The following is a 14223-nucleotide window of genomic DNA, read 5'->3' as shown; positions in this document are numbered from 1 at the left end:
ATTGAGTCTAGAAGCTAGTATGTCAAATTTGGTGAAGATCGGTTCAGATTCATCCGATTTCAAATTAATTGTGCACCAAATGGGCAATACAAGTCCGAATTTAAAAGATACAAATGTTTCGGCATATTTAGTCATCATTTTCAAATGTTAAAGTCACGTACTGATCTTTCGAATAAAAAAATGTTGATTAAATTTTAATTTTTTGTGTTATTTTTTACAATTTCAAGTTCTATCGCGCTTAAAAAACACCCTTTAGTTGTTTAATCATAATTAATTGTCAATTCCCGACAGTTATTCTCAGATATGAATGTGGCCATCACTTCGAAATTTACAATTCCAATTGCCATTGTTTCGAAGTTGATCATCAGAACTTGATTTGCCTATTATTTATTCATTGGAATCACCCTGTTGAATGGCAATTGAAATGACAATAACAGATTATTTCCATTGAGATTTTAATAATAGTATACTTTAACATAACATGCTTAATACACTGCTAATAACATAATTCTTATATGTTATTAAGATTTGCTGTAAGGTTTACAGATCACAAATACTTTTAAATAGAACTGCTACAATGCAGTTATTTTCAGTGGTGCTCCCCATGTTGGGATACATTGAGAATGTTAATAACAGAGAGCATAACGGTTTGCCTATGTTTTTGAAGAGAGCCAAAGAGTCGTTTGAAAGAGAATCACCACAAAACGGCTGGGAACAACTGTTGATGTTTTGTTGTTGCGGTGAGCCCCAATTGCATTCGTTGTCGACGGCAACGGCAACAACTGTTTGACAGCCAACAGCCAGCCAGCCATTCGTAGTAGTTCAGTGAATTTTTTATTGAGTAAGAGCAGTTTTTCGTCTGTTATCTTGGGATAAACACAGGCCTAAACGTGAAGACGGTATTCGTGCGATTCGAGTCGTGTCGTGTGTGCGTGTTCTGTTTTTTTTTCTCCGTGTCTAACCTGAGTGTGTGCTCCTCGATGTGCGTACGTGTGCTTGTGTGCCTGGAATATTAAATACCAGAATAAGAAGGAAGAAAAATCAAAAATAAGTGTAAAGAAGAAAAATTGTAAATGAAAATACCTACCTATTTTGTTTTGCCTAAATGATTAAATATTCTAAAAGAAGAGAAGATTTCAATGAAACATTGAATGGGTAGTAGAAAATTACCACAAAGTGCTTTAAAAAGTAAATAAATTTGTGAAAATTTTATAAAAATATGTTAAAAATGTTTTGTGAGGAAAATATGATTTTTTCAACATCAAAAGAAGAAATTTAAATAAATTAAAGTGTTGTGCAAATGATTTACAAATAAAGCTGGAGAATCGCTTTGTATCTTTAAATTTGTGAGCAAATTTGTTTAAATGAAAAGTCTTTAATTTGCCTTAAAAACCAACTCCCTTTTTGTGAGATTTCTTCGTTTCTTTGGCTGTCATACTCACTCACTCACGTCCATAGCTGCATACTTTGGTGTGGCTCCCTCATCCTGCCGCTGGAACCCCCCTGCTCTCTCCCTCTGCCTCGGGCCCCTTTAAAAAAGCTATTGTATTTATGTTTGTTGTTATTTCTCATTGTGGCTTCTTTTCGAAAAAAAAAGAGTGTGTGGTTGGTACTGTGGAGTGGGAGGTTGTGCGAAACCCCAACAGGCATCACGACAAACGTCAAAACAAGCATTAACATGCGCCCAAGAGTGTGCTAGCTGTCATAAGAGTCTCCAATGAGCGGTTGTGGAGCAAGCAAAAGCAACACATCAATGGCAAAATTAGGCTCCCCAAAATAGTGTTCTCATCTTCGGCAATAACAATACTCATTGCTCCAATTTTACTCTCTTTCTCTCTATCTTTCGGAGAGTATGTAAGTGGTGTAAACAACGGCGAATCTCGTAACCAAAACAAAAAATTCCTTAACTCCGCATAAAAAAAAAACAAAACAAGTAAACTGAAAACATATGTTTTCCAACGAATCTCCCAGCCAAAGAAGAAAATAAATGTAAAAGCAATTGGAAAAAAGCAAAATATGTTCTCTAATACAGTTTAAATGTGAAAAAATTCAGTGGCCAAAAATCACATTTTCCGCAGTCCGTAGTTACGACGTTATTTCAATTCAAGTGCTTTTTATTTCTTAGTGCTACATCTTCACTTTTACCGGTCTAGTAGTGCCGCAAAATAAAGGAAAAATATAATTTGCCTTTTATAGAAACGAAAGAACGTCTCCATATTGTAGAGGATTGGTATTTGACAAAACGAGGAGACTACGAAAACCCCCCACACAAAATAACATAAAAGACTACGTCTCCCACACTATCCGCAGTCTTTGTTTACTTCCGGCTCTTTTTTGCCAACTGCAATTTATGGCTGAAATGCACTTCCGTTTTTGCCGCATAGACAAATAGAAGGATATAACAAGGATTCTAAGGATATAACATTGGGGTGGTGGCGATATTTTTAAGGCGGACGAATAACGCATAAAGTAAGTACTATACTGATTTTATTAGATTTCTAATTTAAAATACCCTAACTTAATTATTTTCTGTGATCTTAGAAATACTTACGTGAGCTTCAGCGAAAATTTGATTAATTTATTAGTCAAGGAATCGTAAAATAGGAATAGATATAGGGCAAATTTGCGTCTATGGACACAGTCTTAATCACCTAAGTTCGGACGGGCCAATTTTTTTCATTTGGAAGGAACTTAGAGAAATCAAAAACAATTTAAAGAGTTTCAGTTTGTTTTGCCGACAGATGTCATTTTGACTTCTGTTATGATTATTCAAATTGTTGACTCTCTATGGTGTAGATTCCGAAAGAATGGACCAATATTGTCCATTTCGTATTGGACGTATGATATAAATATAGCTACGTGTCAGGTTTGTACTATGTCGACTACTTCCTTTACTTTATATGAGATATGTGATACATTTTAGAAAATGTAAAATATGCGTGAGATACCGGTATAGTCGACCGAAATATTCCATTTTTATACATATGATACTCTACAACACTACAATATGTTAGAAGCACCCTTATGTCCAAGTCCATTTTGGAAGATTTCGCTTTTGAAATTTTGTCATGGAGCACTGCCCAGATATTGCCCTTTCCATTTTGACCAGGGACATTTGAGCCCCTTAAAATTTTGCGATCATCTCCAAAAGCAAGAAGCCGGTTTGCATCTATAAATTTTGACCCATCTATATGATTTGCTTGTCTACGATATTTGGCTTTATTCATCAACGAAATCAGCATAAAAACCCAGAAGTTCCCCTTTTGTGTATTTCGGATATCGCCAGTAAGTAATGTTGGTATTTTTTAACACAAAAGTAGTGGTCCATTCTACCCGCTGTCCTAAACCCTAACTACATGGGGGATTTCGTATCCTTTGGTTTCTACCTTATAACGGTTGCAAAATCAGGAACATTTTTAGTGGTTGGTCCATTTCAACCCCCAAATATATTGCGGTCTTCTTTGAAAACAATAGCTCTTCTGAGCCTAACCCTACCCTTGTGAAAATTTTCGTGAGGATCGGACGAGAATTGCAATCTGTATATAATAGCCCCAACCGGTGTTGTAAGTTGAAAAAATATTACAAAATATACACTTCAATAATTTAAGTCAAATTGAAAAAATCGCATGCGACAAAAAATATGAAAAATATAAAAAATGTCACAAAATACTACAAAATCTATGTTAAAATCATTATTGGCATCTTTTTATGCGATTTTTTTAGATTTTATACTTTTATGCCAACAGGGCATTCTGAATTGACAAAACTTGTCAAAATCGGTGCAGCCATTCTTGAGATATAAGCATTCTAGATAACATCCCCTTCCTCTGCATATACACATTGTATATATTTCGCTATATATATCCGATATATTTACTATCGGCATCTACGTAACGGTCAGAATTGACCTGTTCGTCTATTTGTGATTTCGCCGGCATTAAAAATATTCGCGGTTTAATGGAAAATTTTACTTTTATTTATCACAAATGCTATGGTCTATTTCAACCACTAAATATTACCCGATGACCATCAAAATTGGAAGGTTTCTGCCCAGCCCAAAGCTCTAGCCCCATGCTAACTTTCGCTTCGATTGGTTAATAATTGTGACCTGTAGAGCAATTGCAAAATCAGGTTTTTTTTCAGTTTTTGGTCCATTTCAACCCCTAAATATTATGCGATCATCTTCAAAAGAAATAGGCTTCTATTCTGATCCCACCTTCGTGCAAAATTTCGTAAGGATCGGGCCATAATTGCGACCTGTAGAGTGATTACAAATTAACATGGACAGACGGACGGACGGACATAAATAGCTAGATCGACTCAGCTCGGCGAGCTAGGAAGATCCATATATACTTTCCTATGTGGGAAACCAATATTTCGTGGTGTTACATAAATTCTGACCCATCAAACTTATAATACCCCCAACACATAGTGTTGTAGGGTATAATTATTATACCCTCGATAGTATGGTGGAGGGTATAAAAGTATACATTTTTGGAATTTGGATTATTAAATTGAAAATGCAGAAAAATAGTTCTTAAAATATTTTTTTTAATGCTTTCACATCATTCACCCTAAATATACAGTTGTTAGCTGTTGGTCCTAATCTCTCAACACTTCAAGCAATCGAGGAAAAGGCAACATTATTTTCAAGTTGAAACCAAACAGCACACATACATAAAGTATTCTACATTTTGCAATTTTAGGAAACATGAAATATACGAATATATTATCTAACGTGGTGTCGCTGTTCCTTAACGTTTTGTTAAGTACAACGGCGACTTTTTTCTATTATTAGACGAAATATATGTTCATATTACCCTGCAGCGAAATTTTATTTCAAAAAAGGGTATACCTATTGTATATCAAGAAATGGAATTAAATCACAAAACGTCATATAGATTTTGACACTAGTATTACAATAGTGTCAAATCAGCTGGTCTTGCTGTTACCTGTAATAATTTTGCCATTGGTCTTGTTCAATATTTCTTCAAACAAAAAATTCTATCCATTTCCAAAAACTATTTTAAATAGAAACCTTTGAAACAACTGTTTAGAAAATTTTGAAATTATAAAAATAAATTTATTTTATTGTCGTTTCGTAAAAAAATGGAAAAAAGCACCCATTTAGTCTTTGGATAAGTATCCTCTGCGGGAATAATCAGTGGTACAGGAATCACCGAGGAATTTGATAGAAGCGCTTTTCGAAACTGTTTTCCAAGCTTTCATGTACATCTAATTCTATGGATAACTAGGAGAACAATGTGTGTATACAGTTTATCTCGGATATGATTGCAATCCCAGGAATCGATTGCCTAGATGACATCTGTACGGTATTTATAAATATCTCATGATTGTATAATTGATGCATGTCGTGCAATAGTGGAAATTACGTTTGCACAATGGCATTGCATTGTAAGTTAAAAAAAATAAATGAACATCCCTCTCCAGATTCAGAATTGATACAAACTTCAACGACTATTGGCGCCCATAAATATAAATGAAACAGAACAGCAAATATTTAGATGTAAAACTATTTTTTGCAAGCTTCAATAACAAGCAATGACTTTGCAATAGCTGCCCATACGCAGACCAACCAAAACCTGGAATAATGGCATTTCTGAAAACAGGTAAGCCTACGAAAATAGAAATGCCAATGCATTTTTTTTAAATACTTTTAAACCACATTTTTTGTGGCTTAGGTCATGTGTTGGCTCATGACCTCAGCAATCACGTAATCTACTCTCCCCGGCAGGCTAGATTGTAATCACCACGCTACAATCTTTTGCAATCTCCAACATAACTGACAGCCCGGACACATTTAGTGGAATGTGAATTTAGAGCGTCTGACGGCACTGGTCTCCTAACGGGGTGGGTGACGAGAGTAAAATGTAAAATTTATTGTCATGACATAACTGAAGAAAGAAATATGCCAACTATGGCAATAATTGACAATAGCGAAAAAAAGAAAACAAAAACACAAAACTAGCAACGCCTACCAAAAACAAAACTAAAAAGAAAAAACATGAAAATAAAAATCTACCAACAGAATCCATTACAGGAAAAAATGTAAACATGTCAAGTGCAATGTTGTTTCTATTTAAAAATATAAGAAAGTTCTCCCAGCCGAAGGAAGGGCAAGGGTGTCCACACACATCTGTTGGCAAGAATTTCGTAGTACATATTTTACAACAAAAAAGTACAACATTTTTTTTTTGTGGAAGATGGACAAAACAAAATACAAAAAAAAAAATCCTAAACAGTGTAATGATTTTAAAGTTTTTTTGCGCTGATGTCTGACCATTTAAGTAACCCAGCAGACACTTTGGAAACGAAATTCGATTGATAATTACTTTCTAGATGATTTTTTTTAAGATTCTGTATTTCGTTCGAAATAAGAAAAGTAACCTCTAAAGAAATTCAATTCCCGCTATAGAAAACATGAAAATCTGTCCTGTGGGAGAATAATATTTATTCTCTGAGAAAATTTTCAAAATGGCTTTCTTTGCTAGAAAAAGAAAAAGTTACCTTCAAAAAGGTTACATTTTGCCTCTATAGAGAAAATGAACTTCTACCTGGGGACTGAGAGACAACTGCAAGATGATGGTAGATATAGGGCATAAGGCGCTCGAAATTTAACTACAGAGTGTTTCCTAAAGCAGAAAACATTCTAAAGGATGGAAGCCGGTATAAAGAGAAAACTCAAGAGTTAGTGTCCTAAATAACCCATTACAAATGATTATCTGGATCTTGAAAATCAAAAAGTGAATAGATAAGGACGAATAATACCACTCATGCTCTGATTCCAAGAGTGGAGAGGTGATTAAGATAGAGGGACAAATGAACAAGAACCCTGCAAAGCTCTTGAAGTAAATGGAGCTGCCTTGAATGTAAGAGGGAAAACTGGCTGCTCGAAACGGAGGAAGTGGATTAAGTGATCGAAAGAATTTAATTACACCAAACCTTTGGCGCGGGTCTGAGAAAATCACGTCATGTCCATCGATGAAAACGTCGACTTTCGTAATCGAATTTCAATTTTTTATACCCTCCACCATACTATGGAGGGTATATTAACTATGTCATTCCGTTTGTAACTTCTCGAAATACTCATGTCAGACCCAGCAAAGTATATATATTCTTGATCAGCGTAAAATTCTAAATCGATTTAGCTGTCTCCGTCTGTCTGTCTGTCCGTCTGTTGTAATCACGCTATCTTTCGAACGAATTGAGATAGAAGGCTAAAATTTTGCACACGTGCTTATTTTTCCAGTAGGCAGGTTAAGTTCGTAAATGGGCCATGTAGGTCCACGTCTTCGTATAGCCCCCATATAACGGTACCTCCCGATGTTTGGTATTTTGATGGTTTTTGGCGACATTATTCACCGGAATTGTTTCAAATTTTGTATTTGAAGTTCAAAATGGATACTACAGCTTAAGACAGAAAATTGTCTGTGCAGGTCCACATCTTCGTATAGCCCCCATGTAACGGTAGCTCCCGATATTCGGTATTTTGATGATTTTAGCGACATTATTCACCGGAATTGTTTCAAATTTGGTATTTGAAGTTCGAAATAAATACTACAGCCTAAGACAGAAAATTGTCTGTGCAGGTCCACGTCTTCGTATAGCCCCCATATAAAGGTAACTCCCGATATTCGGTATTTTGATGATTTTAGCGACATTATTTACCGGAATCGTTTCGAATTTCGTACTGGACGTTTCTAATGGGTACTACAGCCTATGACGACAATTTTTGTATGCAGGCCCAAGTCTTCGTATAGCCCCCATATAACTATTCCTCCCGATATTCGATATTTTGATGATTTCAACAACATTATTCACTGGAATTGTTTCAAATTTCCTACTGGAAGATCTTAATGGGTACTACAACCTAAGACAGGAAATTGTCTGTGCAGGTCCACGTCTTCGGTACCTCCCAATACTCCGTATTTTCATGATTTTTGCGACATTATTCATCGTCTTTGTAACAACTTTCTTATTTGAAGTTCGTAATGGGCACTACAGCCTATGACGAAAATTTCGTATACTGATCCACGACTTCGTATAGTCCCCATATAACGGATTTCATTTAAGTGGTAGTTTTCGGATTTTTTTTTAAATTTTTCAATTTTCTTCGTAGTGGTGGAGGGCATTAAATGTTCGGCCCGGGCGAACTTACCTTCTTTTTTACTTGTTTAGAATTATTCCGCATTATACTGTCGAAAGAGGTTAAGTTCTACTAGGTAGGACACATTCTAAATTTTTCCCATAATACTTGAAAAATGTGTCTAGATTATGAAAAAAATTATTCAGTTGCATATATCGGCATTTGTGGATCTTGCGTTTCAAAATGTCGCTTTAACCTTTAAATGCGGCAAATTTATACGCCCCTTTTATATGGGAGGTATATCAAAGAGTGAATATTTTTTAAGAGTTTTTTTTTTTTTGCAGGAAGTTATAAGTATTCAGGATCTAAAACGCCATACTTCATCAAAATCTATTTTAAAATTTTTTTGCCAAAATCATGAAAAATCCTTTAAAACGTGGGTAGTGTTCTATGGGAGCATCAGTTTGTTACCCAATTCAAACAAGAACGTTAAATTTAAGCAAAATCAATGGAAATTATACGGTGAAAACCGTATGGGAGCCATATCAAATTTTAGATCCATATTAACATTATTTTGCAAGGACATCAGGCATCCGTTAAGAATACTAGATTTCAAATTTCAGTTGATTACAATTAAAAATGTACTTAAAATCTTCATATTTCTTTAAATCGGATCGTGCCGTTATATAGGGATTATGCCTAAACGTGAATCAATCTTCACAATTTCATGATAACATTATTTTTACCCAGTATGAAGCTACTCTAAAAATATCAGATGGATTAAATGTATAGAAACATTTTTGGCACACCCTCCTATACATATGGGGGAGATACCAGAGGGAGTGGTAAGTTCTATCCCTTCTTTATAGCAGATCTTATGTTGGCAAAAATATTGAGATGTGTGAAAAAGGAACTTGATATTGTCCATTTTCTCGCCTGACCTAGCACTGATAAAAATATTAGGATTTGCAAATTTTGACCAAAATTAGGAGACCGCTTCATCTTCTAGGAGGTAAATTATTTTCTAAGAAATTTTTGACCTTTTTTGGCCACCTTCGAACTCCATATGTGTTTCCTTGCTCCCTTTGAGAGTTATCGTGCGCACCAACCAGCCGAACAGACAAGCGGACGGACATCTCTAGATCGATTCCAAATGTCCTGAAACGGATTTTAACCAAACAAAGTGTTTTATCCTCTTTAGCCACATGGCTGAGGGTATAAAAATTGCTTTTACCGATGTTTCCATTACAGATGTAGCAGAAAAAAAGACTTTTGACTCCAAAGAATTTTTCATTTATTTTTCACTTTTCCTACATCGGAAAACGAGCCTCTTCTGAGTTGAAATTTTCATCGACCGGAAAGTCAGATAATTTTGTGTCCCACATAGTTTTGGTGGTTAGTAGCTTTGACCACTTGCATATGTCTACGAAATATTGTTCGCTGTGTTAGTGTGTGTCAGTGGACGACGTCACAGTCATTCGCAAATATTTCGTTTGTCTAGAATGCAGACGGTCTAGTTGACTGTTGTGTGAGTTTGTGTTGCTCTTGGCAAAAGTTGACCAAGTTTATTGCCTGACCGGGTTGTCAGCCATATGCAGTCGTCGCAACGAACATTCTCTCAATGTAATGAAATTAAGTTTGCACTATGTAGGTGCTTGTATGGCTGGGTTGGATGTATGAGTTGCATCGCTGGCTGGCTGGTTGGGTGGGTGTAGACATTGACAATGTTTGCCAGTGGATTTCTGCATGGTTGAATGTATTTTCTATGGCTGTTTGACTGTTTGGCGGACTAAGTGTCTGGCTGGCCTTGCACTGACTGACTGACTGACGCTTGTTGCTACGAAAAGAGCCAATAGCTAGATTGAACGCCTGGTTGAATGCACGTAAAGACAGTCTGTTTGTCTGGCTGGAGAGAGAGAGATATGCATTAAAATCGTTATACAGCCGGTAAGTACTGGCCTTTAGTATCAACGTCGCTATTAATCAGTCTAGGCTATGGCTAAGAGATTATGGTGGACATAAGGGCTACTGTCACACGGACAACAACTAGTGAAACCAGTAAGGAAAGCTCAAAAGTCGGGCGGGGCCGACTATATGATACCCTACACCACTATGCATATTTAGTAGAGCTCTCGTAAAAAGGTTTATACAGGGCATTTCAGAGCTCTATGATATTTGGTACAAAATCAAAATCTATCTAATTTTATCGTGCATTTTACGAACTATAGCTATCTCTGAACCGGGTTTCTCCAAATTTTACGTATTAGCTTCTAGACTGAATTCGGTCTTATGTACGAAAATTCAGGTGATTTGGGCTGATATTGACCATTTAGTGCACATTTAACCCGAAATCGGATGAAGATATATATGGGAGCTATATCCAAATCTAAACCGATTTCGATAAAATTTAAAACAGCTATTCCTGTGCTCCATCTAATGCCTGGTACCAAATATCACGGTAGTGGAGTGAATATCACGAATGTATGGGACTAAAACACTAAATCGGATGAAACATATATATGGTTGCTATATCTGAACCGATTTTCACTAAATTTGATATACTTGCTTCTAGGCTGAATTTGGTCCGATGTACTAAAATTCAGTCCATTTGGACTTATATCGGCCATTTGGTGCACAATTAACCCGAAATCAGATGAAGATATATATGGGAGCTATATCCAAATCTGAACCGATTTCGATAAAATTACAAACAGCTATTTCTGGGCTGTATCTTATATCTGGTACCAAATATCATTCTTGTGGAGTGCATATTACGAATGTGAGAGGCTTAAACACCAAATCGGATAAAACATATATATGGGAGCTATAGCTGTTTCTGAACCGATTTTTTCCAAATTTGTTGTATTTTCTTTAAGGCTAATCTCGGTCACATGTGCCAAAATTCGGGCCATTTGGGCTGATATTGGCCATTTGGTGGTCAATTAACCCGAAATCGGATGAAGATATATATGGGAGCTATATCCAAATCTGAACCGATTTCGATAAAATTTAAAACAGCTATTTCTCTGTTCCATCTAATACCTGGTACCAAATATCACGGTTGTGGAGTGCATAGTAGGAATGTGAGGGACTTAAAGATCAAATCGGATGAAAGATATATATGGGAGCTATAGCTATATCTGAACCGATTTTCTCCAAATTTGATATACTTGCTTCTAGGCCGAACTCGGTTGGGTGTGCCAAAATTCAGGTGATTTGGACTGATAGTGGACATTTGGTGCACATTTAACCCGAAATCGGATGAAGATATATATGGGAGCTATATCCTAATCTGAACCGATTTCGATAAAATTTAAAACAGCTATTTCTGTGCTCCATCTAATACCTGGTACCAAATATCACGGTTGTAGAGTGCATAGTAAGAATGTGAGGGGCTTAAAGATCAAATCGGATGAAAGATATATATGGGAGCTATAGCTATATCTGAACCAATTTTCTCCAAATTTGATATACTTGCTTCTAGGCCGAACTCGGTTGGGTGTGCCAAAATTCAGCTGATTTGGACTGATAGTGGACATTTGGTGCACATTTAACCCGAAATCGGATGAATATATATATGGGAGCTATATCTAAATTTGATCCGATTCTCACCAATTTCAATAGGGTTCGTCCTTGGGCCAAAAAAATATAGGTTGGAAAATTTCATCTCAATCGGATAATAAATGCGACCTGCATTTTGTTCACAAGAATACATGGACAGACGGACGGACGGACAGACGGACTGACATGCATAAATCGACTCAGAAAGTGATTCTATGAAGGTTCTCAAAAGTAACTATGGGTCTATCTCGTTTCCTTCTCCATGTTACAAACAAATGCACAAAGACATAATACCCTTACCACTATGTGGTGTAGGGTATAAAAATCATTTCTGGATACCAATGTAAAGGTAATGGTGTTGTTGTTTTTTTTTTTTGTTTTTTTTGTTTTTTTTGTTTTTTTTGTTTTTGTTTTGTTTTTTTTTTTTTTTTTTTTGATGTCCACTTTTGTGGGAAGAGGGCGTTAGTGTGGAAAATTTTTCTTTAAAAGGAGCATCATCTCATAATGGTTCTCATGACCATCATCATCGTCACCATCATTGTAAATTCCAAGTTACAAGTGACTAAATAAGTGTTGTGTAGTGTTTCTATGTGTCTCTCCAGCTGAACGTAGAGTGTTTGCATTAACGGTGTTATGTGCCAGCCAGCAAATCATTGAGGTAGTGGATTGAATTTGGCAAATTGTTGGATCTGGTTGCCACTGCTTTTAAACACACATGGACACACCCACATTCGCCTTCATAGCCACATACCCACCTTCCCTTGAAAGGTAAAATGGCAAATAATGTCTATAATAAATAAAGTTAAGCCGGGGTGTTGACTTCAACCAAACACCAGGTACACTACATCAATACCGTTGCTTAAAGGTTTATTTGTAAACTCAAATTCTCGTGGTCATCTGGGGAAAAGGATTTTTTGAGAAGTTACAGAGAGCCACACAGAGTATATGCGTGTCTTTGGAAAATATCCAAATATTTATTTTGTGGTTTGTAAGAAAGTTAAGAAGAAGTAGAAAGTTCAAAACAAATGGAAAATATGGGAAGAAAGCAAATATTCCATACTGGCTTGGTGAAATGTAACACTTGGTTGAGCAAACATGTGAAATGTTAATAGCGGAGAGCATATATTCAGATATATTTGACACCAAAAATTTAATAAAACTGCAAAATTTCTGGAAGCTTCCAGAAAAAAATTGAATATTTTCATTTAGTATGGACAGTAGGCTGGTGATTCCATTTGTGATTCCTCGAAATAAGCATATATGACCCTACAATGAATGTATATCATTGATCAGCATACAATTCTATGTTGATATAACCATCTCAGTCTGTCCGTCCAGAATGAAGTAATATTTTTATACCCTCCACCATAGTATGGAGGGTATATTAAGTTTGTCATTCCGTTTGTAATACCTCGAAATATATATTTTGGACTCCACAAAGTGTAAATATTCTTAATCTGCATAAAATTCTATGTCGATTTAGCGATGTCCGTCCGTCTGTGGAAATCACTCTGGCTTCCGAACGCGATGAATGAGTATGTTGATAAAATTTTACACAAATTTATATTATGTACGCAGGACTTTTGGTATTGAAAAATGGCCATGTAGGTACATATTCGACGGACCCATCTGGCAACGCCATAACTTTTGACAGAGATGTCTCATCGCTTAATGACATACCGCGTTTGAAGCGTCAGTCCAAGCTGATTTTTACCATGAACCAATACACGCCACGCGAGCCTCTGAAATAGTTGAAATTTACATTCAACAGAAGAAGTCAAACATTAAAAAATGTGAGAAGTGCGCCTTCTAAGAACACCATTAAGCGTTTGTACGAAGAATTTTCGACTTGTAAGGCTCTTTCTAATCCGAAGAGGCCATATAAAAGTCGACCAAGGCGATCGGCCGAGAATATCGCTGCCGTACGAGCCAGTGTTGAGAGGTCCCCAAGAACATCCCAAAAACGCCGTTCTCAGCAGTTGGGGATGGCTCGGTCCACTTTACAACGGATTATTTGCATTGATTTGCATTTGTTCCCGTACAAAATTCAATTGACGCAAGGAATGTTGCCTGCGGACAAGCATCGTCGATTGGAATGGGTCCAAAGAGTCATCGAAATGGCCGAAGATGACGAGCAATTTTGGAACAAAATTATCATGTCCGATGAAGCCCATTTCACATTGAATGGGACCGTAAATAAGCAAAATTGCCGTTTTTACGCCACTGAAAATCCTCAGGAGATTCAAGAAGTGCCTCTTCATGACAAAAAAGTCACAGTTATGAGCGGCGTTAGTGCGAAAACGGTCATTGGGCAGTTTTTCAATCAGGAACGTTACCTCGACATGATGACCATTTTTGTGATGCCAATTATTCTTCGAAAGAGCAGGAGGCAGTTCTGGTTTCAACAAGACGGCGCTCCACCGCACACAAGTCGCATAACAATCGAATTTCTGAAGAATTTGTTTCCGGGCCGTTTGATGTCGAAAAGTGGTGATTTGGACTGGCCACCGCGTTCGCCCGATTTGACGCCGCCTGACTTCTTCTTGTGGGGATAT

At 36.6% G+C, this 14223-nt stretch overlaps 1 protein-coding gene across 2 annotated transcripts in view; it reads left to right on the top strand.

The window, feature by feature from the left end:
* Positions 1-866: 866 nt before the first annotated feature.
* The window catches only part of LOC101890598 (uncharacterized protein CG43867), a 526338-nt gene continuing 512981 nt past the window's right edge, over positions 867-14223 (top strand). For both annotated transcript variants that reach the window (XM_059118623.1, XM_059118622.1), the window contains exon 1: positions 867-2469. The gene's annotated coding sequence lies outside the window, so the exon portion shown is untranslated. The remainder of the gene's footprint in view (positions 2470-14223) is intronic.

The sequence above is a fragment of the Musca domestica genome, unplaced genomic scaffold (assembly GCF_030504385.1).
Source record: "Musca domestica strain aabys unplaced genomic scaffold, Musca_domestica.polishedcontigs.V.1.1 13, whole genome shotgun sequence".
Classification (NCBI taxonomy): Eukaryota; Metazoa; Arthropoda; class Insecta; order Diptera; family Muscidae; genus Musca; species Musca domestica.
Note: the sequence above shows the minus strand (reverse complement) of the source record. Positions and strands in the feature narration are given on the sequence as shown.